Genomic DNA, 18,352 nt, shown 5'->3' on the forward strand with positions numbered 1-18,352 from the left:
ATGGCCTGAATAGAACAAAAAGGCTAAGGGAGAATTTGCTTTGTCTATCATTGAGTTGAAACATCGGTCCTTTCTGCCTTTGGACTTGGTCTCGGACTGGAAGTTAACCCCATGGGCTCTGGATTTTCAGGCTTCTGGAATTGGACTGGAATTGTACCATCAGTCCTCCTGTCCTAGGTTTCAGGTTGCTAACCTCAGACCTTCAGAGTTCTCAGCTTCTATAACTGCATGAACCAATTTATTTATTTATTTATATTATTATTATTTTTTAAAAGCCTACAGCACCTGGTATTCCCAGGCAGTCTCCCATCCAAGTACTAACCAGGCCCAACCCTGCTTAGCTTTCAAGATCAGATGGGATCAGATGCATTCAGGGTGGTATGGCCATAGACATGAACCAATTTCTTATCAGTCCATCTCCCTGCACCCTCTGTACCTACCTACATACATATATAGGAACATACACACACATATATATACATGCATGTATATACATCTCCTGTTGGAGACCCCAGACTAATATAGTGGAAAAATAAACTAGAACATCCAGATAAAGGAATATTATTCAGTACTAAAAAGAAATAAGCTATCAAGCCACAAAAAGACAGGGAGGAAATTTATATATTCCTAGTCTAAGAAGCCAATCTGAAAAGGATACATGCTGTATGATTCCAGCTGTAGACATACTGGAAAAGAAAAACTAGAGACAGTAAAATGGTCAGTGGTTGCCAGGGCTTAGTGAAGAGGGACGGATGAACAGGTGAAAAGCACAGAGGATTTTTAGGGCAGTGAAATATTCTGGGTGATAGCACAATGGTGGATATGTGTCATTATACATTTGTCCAAACCCATAGAATGCACACCAGCATCAGTGAACCCTAATGTAAATGACGGACTTTGAATGGTGATAATGTGACGAGGTAGGTTCATTGATTGTAATAAATGCATCACTATGGTGTGGGATGTGGATAGTGGAAGGTTGTACACGTGTAGAGACCGGGAGTGTGCATGGCAGCTCTCCCTATGTTCCACTCAATGCTGTGTGAATCCAAAAACGCTTCTAAAAATTAAGTCTTAAAAAATCACATATCTTAGATTGTGTTTCATGAATGAACACAACATGAACATGTAGAATAAAGACTGTGCAACTCTCCACTTGAGCAAAGTTTCACTCACCTAATGCTAATCTTGGCCGCGTTGGAGGCTTAAAACTATCATACTGTGTTCATCATGGATTTTTCTTTTTGGCATTAATTTTGATTTTTAAAATATTGTATGGATTGGTGTTTCCTTAAATTTTGAGCCTATGGCAAATGCCTTATACACCTCACCATAGTCCTGGTTCTGAGTATGGTAGATGTCACACACACAATTAATTGTAAAATAAGGTAATAAATTATGCATTGCATGAAAGTAACTTTTATAACCTCCAAAGAGAGGTGTGAAACATGATCCACTGGAGGCATAGGAAGAAAAAACGGGTATAGTGTGTGTGTGTGTGTATAATCTATAATAAAATAAGGCTTACTAATATTTAATAGCTGGTTTGAGGATATAACCCCTACCTGATCCATATGTCAGCAGGACACATGTCACATTCAGTTCACAAGGTATCTCAAGGGATGGCAGGGACAGTGAAGAGGGGTTGACAGTGTTATTCTAATAGCAAATTATGATGCATTGCAGATTTCATGTGCAGGTAAAGCAGATTTCTGTATTAGAGTCTATCCAATTTTAAGACGGTTTGTAAAAAGGGGTTTAACATCTATTCTGATAAAGGATGTACTTCAACCTAATTTGTTGGATTCTTTTGTTGAATGATCAGCGCTGGGTAGGGATTCTTTGCGTCTGCCACCGTCTCACTACCAGATGAGGGAATCAGTCACTGTAATAATGGCTTCCATGGGTCATTCTCTCCTGTGGCCATGCCTCTTTGCACGTGATGTTGGTGCTAGTCCTGTCAAGAGATGGAGTCTATTTCTCTGCCCCCCTTGAATCTGGGCTGGCCTGTAACTCACTGACCAATGGCATATGTCAGAAGTGATGGTGAGCTAGTCCTCTAGAGGCTATTTAGCTTCCACTCTCATGCCTTTGGAAGCCTGAGATCATCATGCTGTGACAAAGCTTAGCATTGTCTCCTGGGGAAGCATTAACAGAGGCGCCCCCATCGACAGCTGGTACCAACGATCGGACATGGGATTCAGGACAGTCCCAGCACTTTGGGAGGCCGAGGCAGGCAGATCATGAAGTCAGGAGCTCGAGACCAGCTGGCCAACATGGTGAAACCCTGTCTCTACTAAAAATACAAAAATTAGCTGGGTGCGGGTGCCTGTAATCCAAGCTACTCGGGAGGCTGAGGCAGGAGAATCGTTTGAACCCAGGAGGTGGAGGTTGCAGTAAGCTGATATTGCGCCATTGCTCTCTAGCCTGGGCAACGGGGTGAGACAATGTCTCAATAATTAAAAAAAAAAAAAAAAAAAAAAAAAAGACCTAGATTGCCAACCAACAGAATCATGAAACATAGTAAATCATTGCTTCAAGCCATTGGATTTGGGGATGCTCAAGTAGCAGCAGATAAGTAAAACAGGTTAAAAATGGAAGCTGGTCTCAGAATTCTTTCACATGTACAGACTTGTAAGAAAACAGCTTCAAAAGCATCATGCAGCCTTTTCTCTAGACTTGGTGCAGCCCCTGTTCTCTGTCCTCTTGGGCTTACAGAACAGCATCCTGCTGGGAAGGATCACCAAGTCTTCCAGCTGGATCAGGCAACAGAGTCCTCTGTGAATGGGGCCATTCAGGACCACATGGAGTTCTGTAATTGGGATACTGCTTTGAAGGTGTTGGACTGCACAGTGGTGGTGCATGGATACTCATTTTAGCTAACTATACATCTTGAAAACATTTTCCCAAGGAAAAACCTAAATCTAACATCCATATCCTAATTTAGGATCCTTCTGGTGCTGATTTAGAGGATGCTATTTGGAGCATTTGCAGAATCTGAAAAATGGACTCCTGTTTAGGATTCCTCACTTCCAAGTTATCTGCCCCTAGAGTAGGGATTCCTGAGTAGGGCTTGTGCTAACTCATAGCAACCAAGGAGATTGACATTAAGTAGCACATACACGTGGATCACTGATTTTATTTGTTTCCTCCCTTTCTCCAGGCAGCAGCCTCAAAGGTAAGTGTAACATGGTCCTATACAAGGCTGGTGAGTGGGAAGAGGATAGGAAGTCTCCAAGAGAGACAAGCAGAGCTGGTGATGGATGGAGGATGCAGTGGTCCCACCGTGGAGGAACCAGGCGAAAGCCCTTGCCTCCCTTTTGACTTCCACGCAGTGTTTTAATATCAGGTTTCCCAGTGTTCTTCAGGTCATGGCACATACAAAAAAGGAAAATATTTATAAAATAACACAAGAAAGACAGAGGCTGCCGGTATTGTGGATCACTGAGGGGATCTTGTGGTTTCCCCCGGGTGCCTCAGAGCAACAGTGGGATGTTTTGTATATTTGTTTTTTTTGTAAAAAAAGCCCTTCTTCAATAACTTATATATTTAATGAAAGTAAATGAAAGTTGACAGTTTTAATAAAATGTAGGAAAAATTCAATACCCCTTGAGATCACTGGAAACACTCCAGGCAGGGCACAGCCGGGGTGAGTCTCTGCACCCAATCATACTGAACCACGAAGAAAGCTCAGTGGGAATAAGCAGAAGAGTGAAAGGAAGGAGGCAAGTCTAAGTCAAAGGCAATTTAAAGTTGTATATTTTAGAAACAAAAGACTGCTTTACTACTTCCTTAAACTTTATGTTAGACACTACAGTGTAAGTAGCAACTTCATGGGTTAAAAGAGAAGAGTTAACAGAAGAACTACAATTCCCAACTAAACAGAAATCTCCCAAATTGCCACATTTGCTGTCTCAAGCTAGTTGGGTCAAAGTACAATTTAGTCGGCCTGGTGTGGTGGCTCCCGCCTGTAATTCCAGCACTTTGGGAGGCCGAGGTGGGTGGATCACAAGGTCATGGGTTCGAGACCAGCCTGACCAACATGGTGAAACCCTGTCTTTAGTAATTTTCTACTAAAAATAGAAAAATTAGCCGGGCATGGTGGCATGCACCTGAGTAGCATCCCAGCTACTCAGGAGGCTGAGGCAGGAGAATCGTTTGAACCTGGGAGGTGGAGGTTGGAGTGAGCCATTGCACTCCAGCCTGGTGACAGAGTGAGACTTCATCTCAAAAAAAAAAAAAAGCTACAATTTAATCACAAGGGTAATGATGGGAACCGCATGTATTGAGTGACTCTGTGTTCCAGAGTCTTCCACATCCTATCTCATTCCCTTCAGCATATTTCAGCCCACGTAGCTGTCCCATCTCTCACCTTAAAACCAAAACCCAAAACCTAAAACCCAGAACCCCAATCCTAAACCAATCAAAACAAAGTTTTTTTAACTCCTCGCCCTTCTCCGCACCCCCTCCCGCCAGGTACTGCCCCATTTGTTTTCTCATGACATCGGTTCTTTTCAGAATTATCCTACACTGGTTGCCTCCACTTCTTCATTTCCCGGCTTCAATTCAACACATTCGTCAGGCTTTTAATCCCAAGCACACCATGGGAACTGCTCTTGACAAGGTCTGCAAAGCACTCCTTGCCAAATCCATTGGCCAATTCTTTATGTTCTTCTTGTTCAACCTCTCAGCAGCATTTAGAACAGTGGATGACTCTGTCCTTCTAAAAACACTCTCTTTTCTTGGCTTTGGAGACACCAAACCCTTCCAGCTCACCTCCCACCTCCCTGGATTCTGGCTTCTCCTCACTGGCACTCTCCTGTTTCTTTACTACTCTCCAGCTGCACTTGCCTGCTTTCTGTTGCTGAAGCATGCCGAGCTTGTGCTTCCTGCCCAGTGCCTTTGCACAAGCTGTTCCCTCTGTCTGGTTGCCACGTGGAGGTTCTTTTGTATCATTCAGGTCAAATATCGTGATCTCGTACAGTCTCTGACCTTATTATCTGAAGTCACATCCCCTGTTGCCTTATTTTATTTTTTAAAAAATTTTTATTTATTTTTCCGATAGAGTCTCACTCTGTCGCCAGGCTGGAGTGCAGCGGCACGATCTCGGCTTACTGCAAACTCTGACTCCCTGGTTCAAATGATTCTCTTTCCTCGGCCTCCCAAGTAGCTGGGATTACAGGCACACGCCACCATGCCCAGCTAATTTTTGTATTTGTAGTAGAGACAAGGTTTCACCATGTTTGCCAGGATGGTCTAGATCTCCTGACCTTGTGATCTGCCCACCTCAGCCTCCCAAAGTGCTGGAATTACAGGAGTGAGTCACCACACCTGGCCATTTTATTTGTTTCACACCTGTATTTCTGTCTTAAATCCTTATTTGTGGACTTGCTTACTGTTTGTTGTCTTCCTCAAGAATGCAAACTCCTTGAGAGCAAAAGCAACATCTGTGGCTACGTGAAGTTACCCACTAGGACAGCCAGCCTCCAAGCTGACCTCCAGCTATCCTTGCCTTCTGCTATTCATGCTCTCGTGCAGTCCTTCCTATCTTGCATCGGGGCTAACCTGCGTGAGCAACAGAATACTAAGCAAGTGACAGCCTTGGACTTTCTGCCTTGGCCTCTTGGATGGCTTCCTTTTGGGGAAGCCAGTGGCCATTTTGTGAGGTCACTCAAGCAGCCTTCAGTGGAGAGGAACTCAGGCCTTTGCTAATAGGCTGCACCAATTTTCTGGCCATGTCAGTGAGCCATCTTAGAAGCAGAGCCTTTAGGCCCAACCAAGCCTTTCCTTGACTTTAGCCTGCCAATATCCAGCTTGATAAAACTCAGATTTCTGGATCCTATTCCCAGAGTTTTAGATTCAGCTGGACTGAGGTGGAGGTCTAAGAATTTGCCAATATCCCAAGCCAAACCAGAACTTCCAGCCACAGGTGTCCCGAATTCCTGATCCACAGAAACCATGAGAGATAATAAGTGAGTATTGTCGCGTTAAGCCATTGAGTTTTTTGGTGGTTTGTTATGCAGCATTAGATATTCACAGAAATGAATATCTTATTCATCATTTTATTCACTTGAAAAGGATGCTCAAAGTAGAAAATGAATTCCTGCATATCACTTCACATTTGACTTCAACATGAATCCACATAATACCCATCAGCCTATCAGGAAGTATTTGTTGAGCACAAGCCATGTGGCAAACACTGTGCTAAGCTGGAAATAAAAAGCTGTACAAGGTATGGCTCCTGCTCTCAAATAGCTCTTGATATTGTTTCTAAGATAAGACAATAGCTATTTGGGAGAGAAATGTGAGCGTGTGAAAAGTTAACGACATGAAATAGAAAGTTAAGGGATGATGATTTCAGAGGAAGGCAAGAGACCTTAGTGTTTGGTTAGCACAAAAAGTTTTTATTGTAGAGATGAACATGGACCTATATGAAAACAGAGATCTAGAATATTTGTGGTTCTCAAACTTTAGAATGCATCAGAACACCTGGAGAGCGTGTTAAAACTCAGGTTTCTGGACCTTATTCCCAGAGTTTCTGATTTGGTTGGACGGAGGTGGAGGTCTAAGAATTTGCATTTTTTGTTTTGTTTGGTTTTGTTTTTTGAGACGGAGTCTCGCTCTGTCACCCAGGCTGGAATGCAGTGGCACAGTCTTGGCTCACTGCAACCTCTGCCTCCTGGGTTCAAGCGATTCTCCTGCCTCAGCCTCCCAAGTAGCTAGGATTACAGGCGCCTGCCACCTTGCCAGGCTAATTTTTGTATTTTTAGTTTAGAGACGGGTTTTCACCATGTTGGCCAGGCTGGTCTCAAATGCCTGACCTCTTGATCCAACCGCCTCGGCCTCCCAAAGTGCTAGGATTATAGGCGTGAGCCATCACGCAGGGCCAAGAATTTGCATTTGTAACAAGCTTCCAGATGATACTGATGATGCTGGTCCAAAGACTACCCTTTGAGAAAGCACACTCCTCCAGATGCCTGCCACTCAGTGTGGTTCACGCACCAGCAGCAGCACTGTCTCTTGGAACCTCGTTAGAAATGTAGACTCACGGGCCCCACCTCATTCCTACTAAATCAGATTCTGCAAGTTAACAAGGCCCCCAGCTGACTCTTATACAGAGGGAAGATTGAGAGACCCTTGCTGCAGAGGGTAGACAGGCTATGCTCCCTTTAGCAAGCTGGGCAAGAGCTGGATTTGCTGGGCACATCTGAGGTCAGATATGGCTTGTGTATATGTGAGAATTTTTCTCGATGGTCACCCCATTTGGGTTTCATTGATTTTCTCAGGCAGACCTTTTTTTTGTTTTGTTTTATAACTCATTGATTTTTATGGCAGACTGAGTCCTCCTCATCAGTTCTCTGCAGGTAATTTCAATTCATTTTGATTCACTTCCTCACAGGCTTGGCATTTCTCCACCGGCACTTGGCAGTACCACTAATTGTGCTTGCTTGTGAGTGACTGGATATGATACAACCGTAGAAAACTGCAAAAGGTCAGGGGGCTACTGCCTTGTGCAAAAGCAGAGAAGCTGGCATGCCTTTTGGAAAGCCAGGGAATTTGAACCTGGGCCAGGTTCAGGAGTCCAGTCATGTTAGTGCTTTTCAGCAAGTGAAAAGCAGGTGATAAAATGAACACGGCTGTGGCAATGCTTTGAACACAACTGAAAAATTCTTGCTCAAGGTGAATGGGCTATTTTCCACTGGTGATTATGAGACAGATATGGTGACATCGGCTGCTCTAATGTTCAGCCCAAGGAATTTTATCTTGTGTCTTTTGTGCTCAGATGAAGGCCAAGCCACTCCCAGGAACAGAAGAGGCCATTGTGTCTGCTCTGTCATGTCAGGACACAGGGAAAGCCCCATTCCTCACATCTCCCCAGCTAAAAATTTCCTTGCTTTCTTCTCTGTTTTGTGAGTTTTCAAATTTTATCCCATCAATTGAAATCACATGTTAGCCACAGTCTTTTTTTTCTTTTAAAGAGAAAAAAGAAAGAAAAAGAAGAAAGGAAGAAAGAGAGAAAGAAAAGAATGAAAGAAAGAAAGAGGAAGAGAAAGAGGGAGAGAGAACGAGAATCTCGCTCTATTGCCCAGGCTAGAATGCAGTCTAAAAACAGGTATGGTAAACCTCGTTTATGCCAATAATTGTGCTTAACAATGGAGACAGGAAGAAATAAGGGAGGAAAATAACAAACAAGCAGCCAACCAATATTTCATTTAAACCTGTGAAATGCTATGCAATTGCTGAGGAGTGATTTACTTCCAATTATGTGGTCACTTTTAGAATAGGTGTGATGTGATACTGAGAAGAATGTATGTTTTATGGATTTGGGGTGGAGAGTTCTGTAAATGTCTATTAAGTTTACTTGTTCTAGGTCTGAGTTCAAGTCCTGGATATCCTTGTTAATTTTCTATCACGTTAATATTGACAATGTGATGTTACAGTCTCCCACTATTATTGTGTGGGAGTCTAAGTCTCTTTGTAAATCATTAAGAACTTGCCTTATGTATCTGCGTGCTCCTGTATTGGGTGCATATATATTTAGGATCGTTAGCTCTTCTTGTTGCATTGATCCTTTTACCATTATGTAATGTCCTTCTTTGTCTCTTTTGGTCTTTGTTGCTTTAAAGTCTATTTTATCAGAGACGAGAATTGCAACTCCTGCTTTTTTTTTTTTTCTTTCTCTCCATTTGGTTGATAAATCTTCCTCCTTCCTCCATCCCTGTGTTTTGAGTCTTTGTGTATCCTTGCATGTGAGATGGGTCTGGATGCAGCATACCGATGGGTTTTGGCTTTTTATCCCATTTGCCTGTCTGTGTCTTTTGATTGGGGCATTTAGTCCATTTAAATTTAGGATTAATATTGATATATGTGAGTTTAATACTGCCATTTAATGCTGACTGGCTGTTTCGCCCATTAATTGATGTAGATTCTTCATTATGGTGATGCTCTTTACCTTTTGGTATGTTTTTGGAATGGCTGATACTGGTTGTTCCTATGTGTAGTGCTTCTTTCAGAAGCTCTTGTAAAGCAGGCCTGGAGGTGATGAAATCTCCGAGTACATATTTGTTCACAAAAATTTTATTTTTCCTTCACTTATGAAGCTTAGTTTGGCTGGATGTGAAATTCTGGGTTGAAAGTTCTTTTCTTTAAGGATGTCGAATATTGGCCCCCACTCTTTTCTGGCTTGTAGGGTTTCTGCTGAGAGATCTGCTGTGAGTCTGATAGGCTTCCCTTTGTGGGTAACCTGACCTTTCTCTCTGGCTGCCCTTAGCATTTTCTCCTTCATTTCAACCCTAGTGAATCTGACGATTATGTGCCTTGGGGTTGCTCTTGAGGAATATCTTTGTGGTGCTCTCTGTATTACCTGGAGTTGAGTATTGTCCTGTCTTGCTAGATTGGGAAAGTTTTCCTGGATAATATCCTGAAGAATATTTTCCAGCTTGGATTCATTCTCTCCATCACATTCAGGTACACCTATCAAACGTAGATTAGGTCTTTTCACATAGTCCCATGTTTCTTGGAGACTTTGCTCATTCCTTTTTACCCTTTTTTCTCTAATCTTGTCTTCTCATTTTATTTCATTGAGTTGGTCTTTGACCTCTGATATGCTTTCTTCTGCTTGATCAATTTGACTGTTGAAACTTGTGCATACTTCTCGAAGTTCTCGTATTGTGTTTTTCGGCTCCATTAATTCACTTATATTCCTCTCTAAATTGTCTATTCTCATTAGCATTTCCTCAAACCTTTTTTCAGGGTTCTTAGTTTCTTTGCATTGGGTTAGAACATGTTCTTTTAGCTCACAGAAGTATCTTATTATCCACCTTCTGAAGCCTGATTCTGTCAATTCATCACACTCATTCTCTATCAGGCCTTGTTCCCATGCTGATGAGGAGCTGCGCTCTCCTGTAGGAGGAGAGGCATTCTGATTTCGGATGTTTTCAGCCTTTTTACGCTGGTTTCTTCCCATCTTTTTGGATTTATCCACCTGTTTTTCTTTGTAATTGCTGACTTTCAGATTGGGTCTCTGAGTGGATGTCCAGCTTGTTGGTGATGAAGTTTTTTCTGTTTCTTAGTTTTCCTTTGGTGGACGCCCCTCCCCCACAGAGCTGGACCTTCCTGGGTTCAGCTGTGCTTGCTGTGAAACTCTCAATCCTCAGCGTTTCCAATTGCTGTTTTTTTTGTGGGAGTGGGACCAGCTGAGCCTGATCACCTGGCTCCCTGTCTCAGAGTCCTTTTTTTTTTTTTTTTTTTTTGAACGGTCGATTCTCTCCCAGGTGTTCTAGTCGCCTGTTGAAAGGGTGCCGGAATCTGTGTAATTTCCCTTGTGGCGACCCACTGCGCCGGCTGAAACAGCGGTGTTGAGATTTGTGGCACTTTTTTGCCCGGGAATCTCCTGGTCTGGCTCCCTGTTTCAGTCCCCTTTTCAATCAGCTGAATGGGCCACTCTGCCTTCCTGGAGCTCCAAACGCCAACTAAAAGGGCACCCAGTCCCGTATACTCTGCACTGAGAAATGCCGCCCCAGAGCGCCAGCAAAACAGCCGCACCAGCCAAAAGAGTCACGCTGGCAACCCGTGGGACTCCTCCGCTGGGAATCTCCTGGTCCGTGGGCAACAAAAATTCGTCTGGAAGTGTGGCGTCCACTCACTCTCTGTGCTTTCACTGGGAGCTGCAGTCCTGAGCTGCTGCTAATTGGCCATCTTGGATCTCTCTCCCAGCCACACTCTTCTTTTTTGTTTGTTTGTTTAAAAAATGAATAATTTTTTTTTTATTTCTTATGGATTTGGGTTTGTTCTTTTTATTTATTTATTTATTTTTTTATTGCATTTTAGGTTTTGGGGTACATGTGAAGAACATGCAAGACTGTTGCATAGGTACACACGTGGCAGTGTGATTTGCTGCCTTCCTCCCCTTCACCTATATCTGGCATTTCTCCCCATGCTCTCTCTCCCCAACTCCCCACCCCCCACTGTCCCTCCCCTATTTCCCCGCAACAGACCCCAGTGTGTAGTGCTCCCCTCCCTGTGTCCATGTGTTCTCATTGTTCAACACCTACCTATGAGAACATTGGTATTTGATTTTGTGTTCTTGTGTCAGTTTGCTGAGAATGATGGTTTCCAGGTTCATCCATGTCCCTACAAAGGACGCAAACTCATCGTTTTTGATGGCTGCATAATATTCCATGATATATATGCCAGCCACACTGTTCTAGGGTGTAACAAGCTGCTAATTTTCCCCCTTTCATTCAACTGCCATTCAGCAAGTCTTTGGACAGACAAAGATTATTAAGACAATGCCTTTCTTCAAGGGGGAGGAAACACACTTTCAAAAACTGCAAATTAGTGTGCTATTTATTCTATAAATATTGCTAAATTTATACAATCATTCAGTTCTCTTAGGCAGAGATTCCCAAACTTTTCTCTGTTCACGGTACCCAGTGATGTTTTCATGGCACTCCAAGCCTAAAGAGAAATATCTATAGTTCTGCTTTTTTGTTTTGTTTTGTTTTTTGAGACAGAGAGACAGAATCTTGCTCTGTTGCCCAGGCTAGAGTGCAGTGGTGAGATCTCAGCTCACTGCAACCTCTGCCACTTGGGTTCAAGCAATTCTCTTACCTCAGCCTCCTGAGTAACTGGGACTACAGGTGCATGCCACCACGCCTGGCTAATTTTTGTAGTTTTAGTAGAGACAGGGTTTCACCATGTTGGCCAGGCTGGTCTCGAACTCCTGGCCTCAAGTGATCCTCCTCCCTTGACCTCTCAAAGTGCTGGGATTACAAGCCTGAGACACCGTGCCTGGTCCAGTTTTGCTTATTAAGTAGTTAGGTTAAAACAACTTAATAATACCTGTGAAACTGTCAGCTAGTTGAGGCTAGCAGTTTATATTTCTGGCTGTTGTTAAGTACCTCTGTGTTTCTCTTGAGAATTTAAAATATCTCATGATATCTCTGTGAGTTTGCTGGGGAGCCACAGGGAACCATGAGGTCTTATGTAAATACTGAAAAAAATATGCGACTCAAAAAATCCTGGAGCCGTGTATCAGTCCGTTTTCATGCTGCTGATAAAGACACACCTGAGACTGGGCAATTTATAAAAGAAAGAGGTTTAGCTGGACTTACATTTCCACATAGGTGGGGAAGCCTCACGATCATGGTGGAAGGCAAGGAGGGGCAAGTCCTGTCTTACGTGGATGGTAGCAGGCAAAGAGAGAATGAGGAAGATGCACAAGTGGAAACCCTGATAAAACCAACAGATCTCGTGAGACCTACTCACTACCATGAGAACAGTAAGGGGGAAACCCCCTCCATGATTCAATTATCTCCCACGGAGTCCCTCCCACAACATGTGGGAATTATGGGAGTACAATTCAAGATGAAACTTGGGGGGGGCACACAGCCAAATCATATCAAGCCACATATTGCTCAGTCTTCTCAAGGACTCAAATTTATCCAAGTGCATTCCAATGAACAAATGTTAAAAATGAAGTCTATTTTTTTTACGTTATTTAGATCCTTTATTCCATTATCCAATTCTATTATTATTATTTTTGAGATGGAGTCTCGTTCTGTTGCTCAGGCTGGAGTGCAGTGGCACCATCTTGGCTCACTGCAGCCTCCACCTCCCGGGTTCAAGCAATTCTCCTGCCTCAGCACCCTGAGTAGCTGGGATTACAGGTGCATGCCACCATGCCCAGCTAATTTTTGTATTTTTAGTAGAGACAGAGTTTCACCATGTTGGTCAGGCTGGTTTCAAACTCCTGACCTGGTGATCTGCCCACCTCAGCCTCCCAAAGTGCTGGGATTACAGGCGTGAGCCACTGTGCCCAGCCTAATTCAATTATTATTATTTTTTAACCCATTTTAAGGTTTCTGATACTGTAAATCGTTTTTTTGGTTCAGAATTATTTTTGTCATAAATTTATTATATACATACAGTAAAAAGAGCAAGTGTGCTTTGAGCAAGTGTTTTCTTGCTGGGTTTGACACAGATACACACTATTGATATGTGAGCCAGATGATTCTTTGTTGTAGGGGACTGTCCTGTGCAATACAGGATGTTCAGCAGCCTCTCTGGCCTCTACCCTCTGGGTAACAGCAGCATGCCCACCCAGTTGTGACAACCAAAAATGTATTCAGACATTGCCAAATGTCTGCTGGGGCTAAATCACCCCCAGTTGAGAAGCCCTGGTCTATACCATGTAACCACCACCCTCAGGCTGCCAGATTTAGCAAATTAAAAATATAAGATGGCCAGTTACATTTGATGTCAGATAAACAACAAATAGTTTTTTGTATTAATGTGTTCCAAATATTTAACAGGGCATCCTGAATTTTCTCTGGCATGCCTACACCACGCAGATCAAGACAGAGAATATTTCCAGAACCACAGAAGGCTCCTTCTCAGTCAATCAATACCTTCACCCGAGGGCAACCACCATGTTGAAAGAAGTCAACTTTTATGTTCTTGTGAAATCCACAGCGATGCTTCCCAACAACCCTTTTCTCTATTGCTCAGCTTTTTTTTCTCCCCCGAAAGACCTCAAAGCCTCTTCCATGCTAAACTTCAAGAATCTCTTAGACCCGACCCCTGTACCTTTTCCGTTTCCCTCCGCCTCCTCACTCCCTGTGACACATTCACCTCCTTGTTTTGCTTTCTGCCCTGCTGATTCTCTTCACAGAAATGAGAAACTGAGAACCAATCCCACAAGCAGTTATCATTCCACATTCCTGCTGCCTCTCTCATACTCTTCCTGCCGCACATGCTCTGGATTCTGCATGACCACAAACTCAGAGCTAGGCTGACAAAGCCCACTCTGTAGGGAAGGGAGGGATCTGGAGGGCACATCTGGGAGAGGTGAATGGTGGGCAGTCCTTGCCAGTCCATCCAGTGGCTGTCAGGGTTGATGTAATCTCTGGGTCCTTGTAGCATCTCCCCCACTTCAGTCCCTTGAGGCCTTTCTCCTGGCATCTAACTGTGGGATGAGACTGAAGGATAAGGGCTCAGGATCCCTCGTTCTGGAAACAGGAACAAATCGCAAGCCTCCTCTTTGCGTTGGCGTCTGTCTACCACACACTCTCCTTGCATAACATTTACGCACACCCTGAATTACCTTGCTTTTCTTTTCATACAAAAGCGTCATGTCAGTCACATTGTAGAGGTAATTAAAAGAACAATTTGAGTAGGGCTGAAATTGCAGAAATCAAGTGAATGTTGCTGAGAGTCGCTGTCAGGAACTAGGTAAGGCTTTGATACCCAAAGTAAGCCACGACCTTTGCTTGGATGGGTGTGAGTCAAGGAAGTTTCTAGAGAAGGTAATGCTTGAACTAAGATTTTGGCCTCAGATTTTGCTAAGTAGTTGTGACTGAGGGAGTGTGTTCTAGATTAAGAAAGTTTAGAAGAAAGGTAATCATGTTGGTCTGAGTTCTGGGACAAGAAGAGGGAAGAAGCAGGATTGATGTCTGAGCAGAGATGGGTTGAGTGAGGTGAGGATCCAGGAGGAGTGAAGCTGGGGACTTCAACATTTTCTGTGGCTCACAGGGAATCGTCATTTTAGACAGTTCACCCTGGCAGTTCTGTGGAGAGGGAAGTGTCAGTTATGAGATTTGTAATTTAGGTCAGGCAGCCAATCATTCCACCGCAGTGTGGATTTTTTTTTTTTTTTTTTTTAAGACGGAATTTCGCTCTCGTTCCCCAGGCTGGAGTGCAATGGCGCGATCTCGGCTCACCGCAACCTCTGCCTCCTGGGTTCAGGCAATTCTTCTGCCTCAGCCTCCTAAGTAGCTGGGATTCCAGGCACGCACCACCATGCCCAGCTGATTTTTTGTATTTTTAATAGTGATGGGGTTTCACCATGTTGACCAGGATGGTCTCGATCTCTTGACCTCGTGATCCACCCGTCTCGGCCTCCCAAAGTGCTGGGATTACAGGCTTGAGCCACAGCGCCCGGCCTTTTTTTTTTTTTTTTTTTTTTGAGACAGAGTGTTGCTTTGTCTCCAGGCGGCAGGCTGGAGTTCAGTGGCACTATCTCAGCTCACTGCAACCTCCTCCTCCTGGGTTCTCCTGCCTTAGTCTTCCAAGTAGCTGGGACTACAGGCACGTGCCACCACACCCTGCTAATTTTTGTATTTTTTAGTAGTGAAGGCGTTTCACCATGTTGGCCAGGATGGTCTGTACTTCTTGACCTCATGATCCGCCCGCCTCGGCCTCCCAGAGTGCTGGGATTACAGCTTAGTGTGAATTTCTATGCACCCATTGCTTCTGTCTAATGCTCTAGATAGCATTAGCAGTAAGGAGAGAGGGTTTTAGTGAGGCAGGGAGTAGGCTGTAGGACATTTAGAGGCAATGGATGCTTGAGGGAGGTCAGGCTTGGTGGAGGGATGTGGTTTACTGCAGAAGAGCTGACTCCAGTGGTTTTCTGTGACTGAACACATGAAGTTGGGACAGGGAGGCACGTGGGGTATTAAAGAAAGTGCGGAAAAGACAAAGGTGGCCCACGTGGTAAGTCTGCCTGGGGTAGGTATCAGTCACATGAATGCATATGCCAGTAGGGGATTGTCAAGTGCTCTCAGAACCCAGGGTTACAGGTGTGACATGTCCGGAACATTTGTTATTGTATTTATCCACATGTCCAAGAATGAGTACGAGATTAAGAGAACAAATAGTTTGAAGATTAAGTAATCGCACATTCTGTCGTGGCAGTCCCTGTAGTGCCTCGTCTGATCAGTTTAATAGAAGCAAGAGACAGTAGTTTACAACTGCAGAGCAGGAACTCAGACCTTTCCTGGTAGAGGAATAATGAGCTCACAGGCTGGAAAGGTCACAAAGCAAAGTTAACCCATAGCGTGGCAAACTAAAAAATGACTTGCTACATCCCTTGTCACAGGTCTAATTTGTTTAAAATCAAATCCATCTGTTCATTTCACACCCTTTGTTCCACTTCCTTGCTGCAATCCACAGTGGATTACTCCATTACTTTAAAACTGGCTGCACTTACAATAAGCTAATAACTTATTTTGTGGTTAACTACTTCAGGATATTCTGGAACACAACCAACATTCACTCTCTCTCTCTCTGTCTCTCTCTCTACCCCTCTGAAGAAGGAACTTCTTATTGCAGCACATTGACTAGGAAAATCCTTTAAGTCTCAAAACATCCTGGTTAGAGGCTCTGATGAGAGGCAGGTAGGAGAAGAGCCTTCTGTTGCTCTCTAGCCCTTCCTCTCACTGTTCAAATAACCTGCTGCAAACGCTTATTTGTCCCCCACGGGCCATACATTACAAAAGACTTCTTGGCTCAATTGATTCCATTTATGATCTCCAAATCTTAATTTCAAATGAAGCTTGCTCCTTTTCAGGGAAGAATTATCTTCTATGTAATAAACCAGAGTCCCCTGAGGCATTCATTTGAGATGCATCAATTCCCTTAAGGTCTCCTAACCCATTAAAATATGTACAGTCTTTCTGGTTAACTAATGGATCACTGGAAACAATGGGATTGCATGCAAGATATAATTCAAAGAAATGCACTTGGGGTTGTTGGCCAATCCATTCATAGAAACATTTGCTGATTGGAAAAATAGTTAATTTTTTTTGGCTTAATCTTTTGCCAGACCACATAAACTAGTGAAGGTTGTTATTTTTGATTTGTTGGACCCAATTCTGAAGATAGAGGAGCAATGGAATTTGTGATTTTGTCACTGTTCCCGATGAAGAAATGACTGGCTGGCATTTAAACACAGTTGGAATTGTACGATCCGTGGATATTGCCATTTATTTTTTCTTGTTGAGTGCAAGTTATGGCTAGGTATTCACTCCTGCCTTGTTCTGAAGGGCCAAACATTTGGAAATATGTGTTTATGAAATTGGATATTAAAATGGCAAGTGATTTAAGCTGAGGACTGGGTGTTGAAAGATCCCAGCACACACACTTATAGTAATTTTACATTTTTCATTACTGAAGTAATTAAAACATTCCTTAGGGCTGAATTATAGTAAATTTGTATGTATCCTTATACTAAGCATAAACTAATTTTCTTTCCCACTGGACAGTAGTAATTTAAGTAGGAAATATTTTTCATTCTATCTCATTTATTCACATCATGAAAAATTGCAAACCTTGCTAATTTTATTTAACAACATTTCTTTCTAAATATTCTTAGATTTAGTAATTGATATTCATTTAGTATTAAAGTGTAAGCATAACTGAAAATTTTTTTTTGTCTCATCATGACTCATACAAGTTAATTCCTAGTTCTTAGGTGTCCTCAGGAAGATATAGAGTCTGCACTTCTTTTTTTTGAGATGGAGTCTTGCTCTGTTGCCCTGGCTGGAGTGCAGTGGCACCATAACGGCTCACTACAACCTCCAGCTCCCTGGTTCAAGCAATTCTCCTGCCTCAGCCTCCCGAGTAGCTGGGATTACAGGCACACACCACTATGCCTGGCTAATTTTTGTATTTTTAGTAGAGACAGGGTTTCACCATGTTAGTCAGGTTGGTCTCGAACTCCTGACCTCAGGTGATCCACCCACCTCAGACTCCCAAAGTGCTGGGATTATAGGCATGAGCCACTGCACCTGCCCACTTCTTGTTATCTAAGCTTATGAAGGTCATGAAAATGTGTTCACAAGTTTCTCTTTTAATTTTGAGATTGAGGAATACATGAAATGCTATGTGATCTTGGACAAGTCCTTAACTTGTCTTTATCTCTGAAGGAAATTTAATGAGCCAAATTCTCTCTCTGACCTAATTCCTGCTCTTGAAGTAGCAAGCAAAACACTCAGAGAAGCCCTTTGACTCTTTCAAGCCAAAAGGGTACCATTTTGTGTAATATTGTTCCAGTGGTATTAACTATAGGGTTCACTTTTCTGTTACTTATAGAAAGAGAAGTGAATGTAGCGTATAAGGAGTAGCACTGAATCTGATTCAAAACCATTTTATCTAGAAATGACAAGAAGGAACTGAGTGCATCTATTCATGGAGCAAGAATATATTTTTTTTTGAGACAGAGTCTCGCTCTGTCACCAGGCTGGAGTGAAGTGGTGCAATCTCAGTTCACTACAACCTCCACCTGCTGGGTTCAAGAGATTCTCCTGCTTCAGCCTCCTGAGTAGCTGGGATTACAGGTGCACGCCACCATGCCCAGCTAATTTTTGTATTTTTAGTATAGACAGCATTTCACTATGTTGGCCAGGCTGGTTTCGAACTCCTGACCTCGTGATCTGCCCACCTTGGCCTCCCAAGGGGAATTACAAGCGAGAGCCACCACGCCCAGCCAGAGCAAGAATATTCTATAATGCCTCACCCATTTGGAAGTTATGCCCAAGAGGCATGCAATGCCAGAGAAAGGGAAGAGGGA

The 18,352-nt window shown here is 43.2% G+C and overlaps 1 non-coding gene across 1 annotated transcript; it reads right to left on the reverse strand.

The window, feature by feature from the left end:
• Window positions 1–273: 273 nt before the first annotated feature.
• LOC135268698 (5S ribosomal RNA) lies at window positions 274–392 on the reverse strand. The gene has a single exon (XR_010337067.1). It is a non-coding gene; the product is annotated as a 5S ribosomal RNA (ribosomal RNA).
• Between the last annotated feature and the right edge of the window lie 17,960 nt (window positions 393–18,352).

This window comes from Aotus nancymaae, unplaced genomic scaffold, assembly GCF_030222135.1.
Source record: "Aotus nancymaae isolate 86718 unplaced genomic scaffold, 86718_ANA_hifiasm-v0.15.2.pri h1tg000041l, whole genome shotgun sequence".
Lineage (NCBI taxonomy): Eukaryota > Metazoa > Chordata > Mammalia > Primates > Aotidae > Aotus > Aotus nancymaae.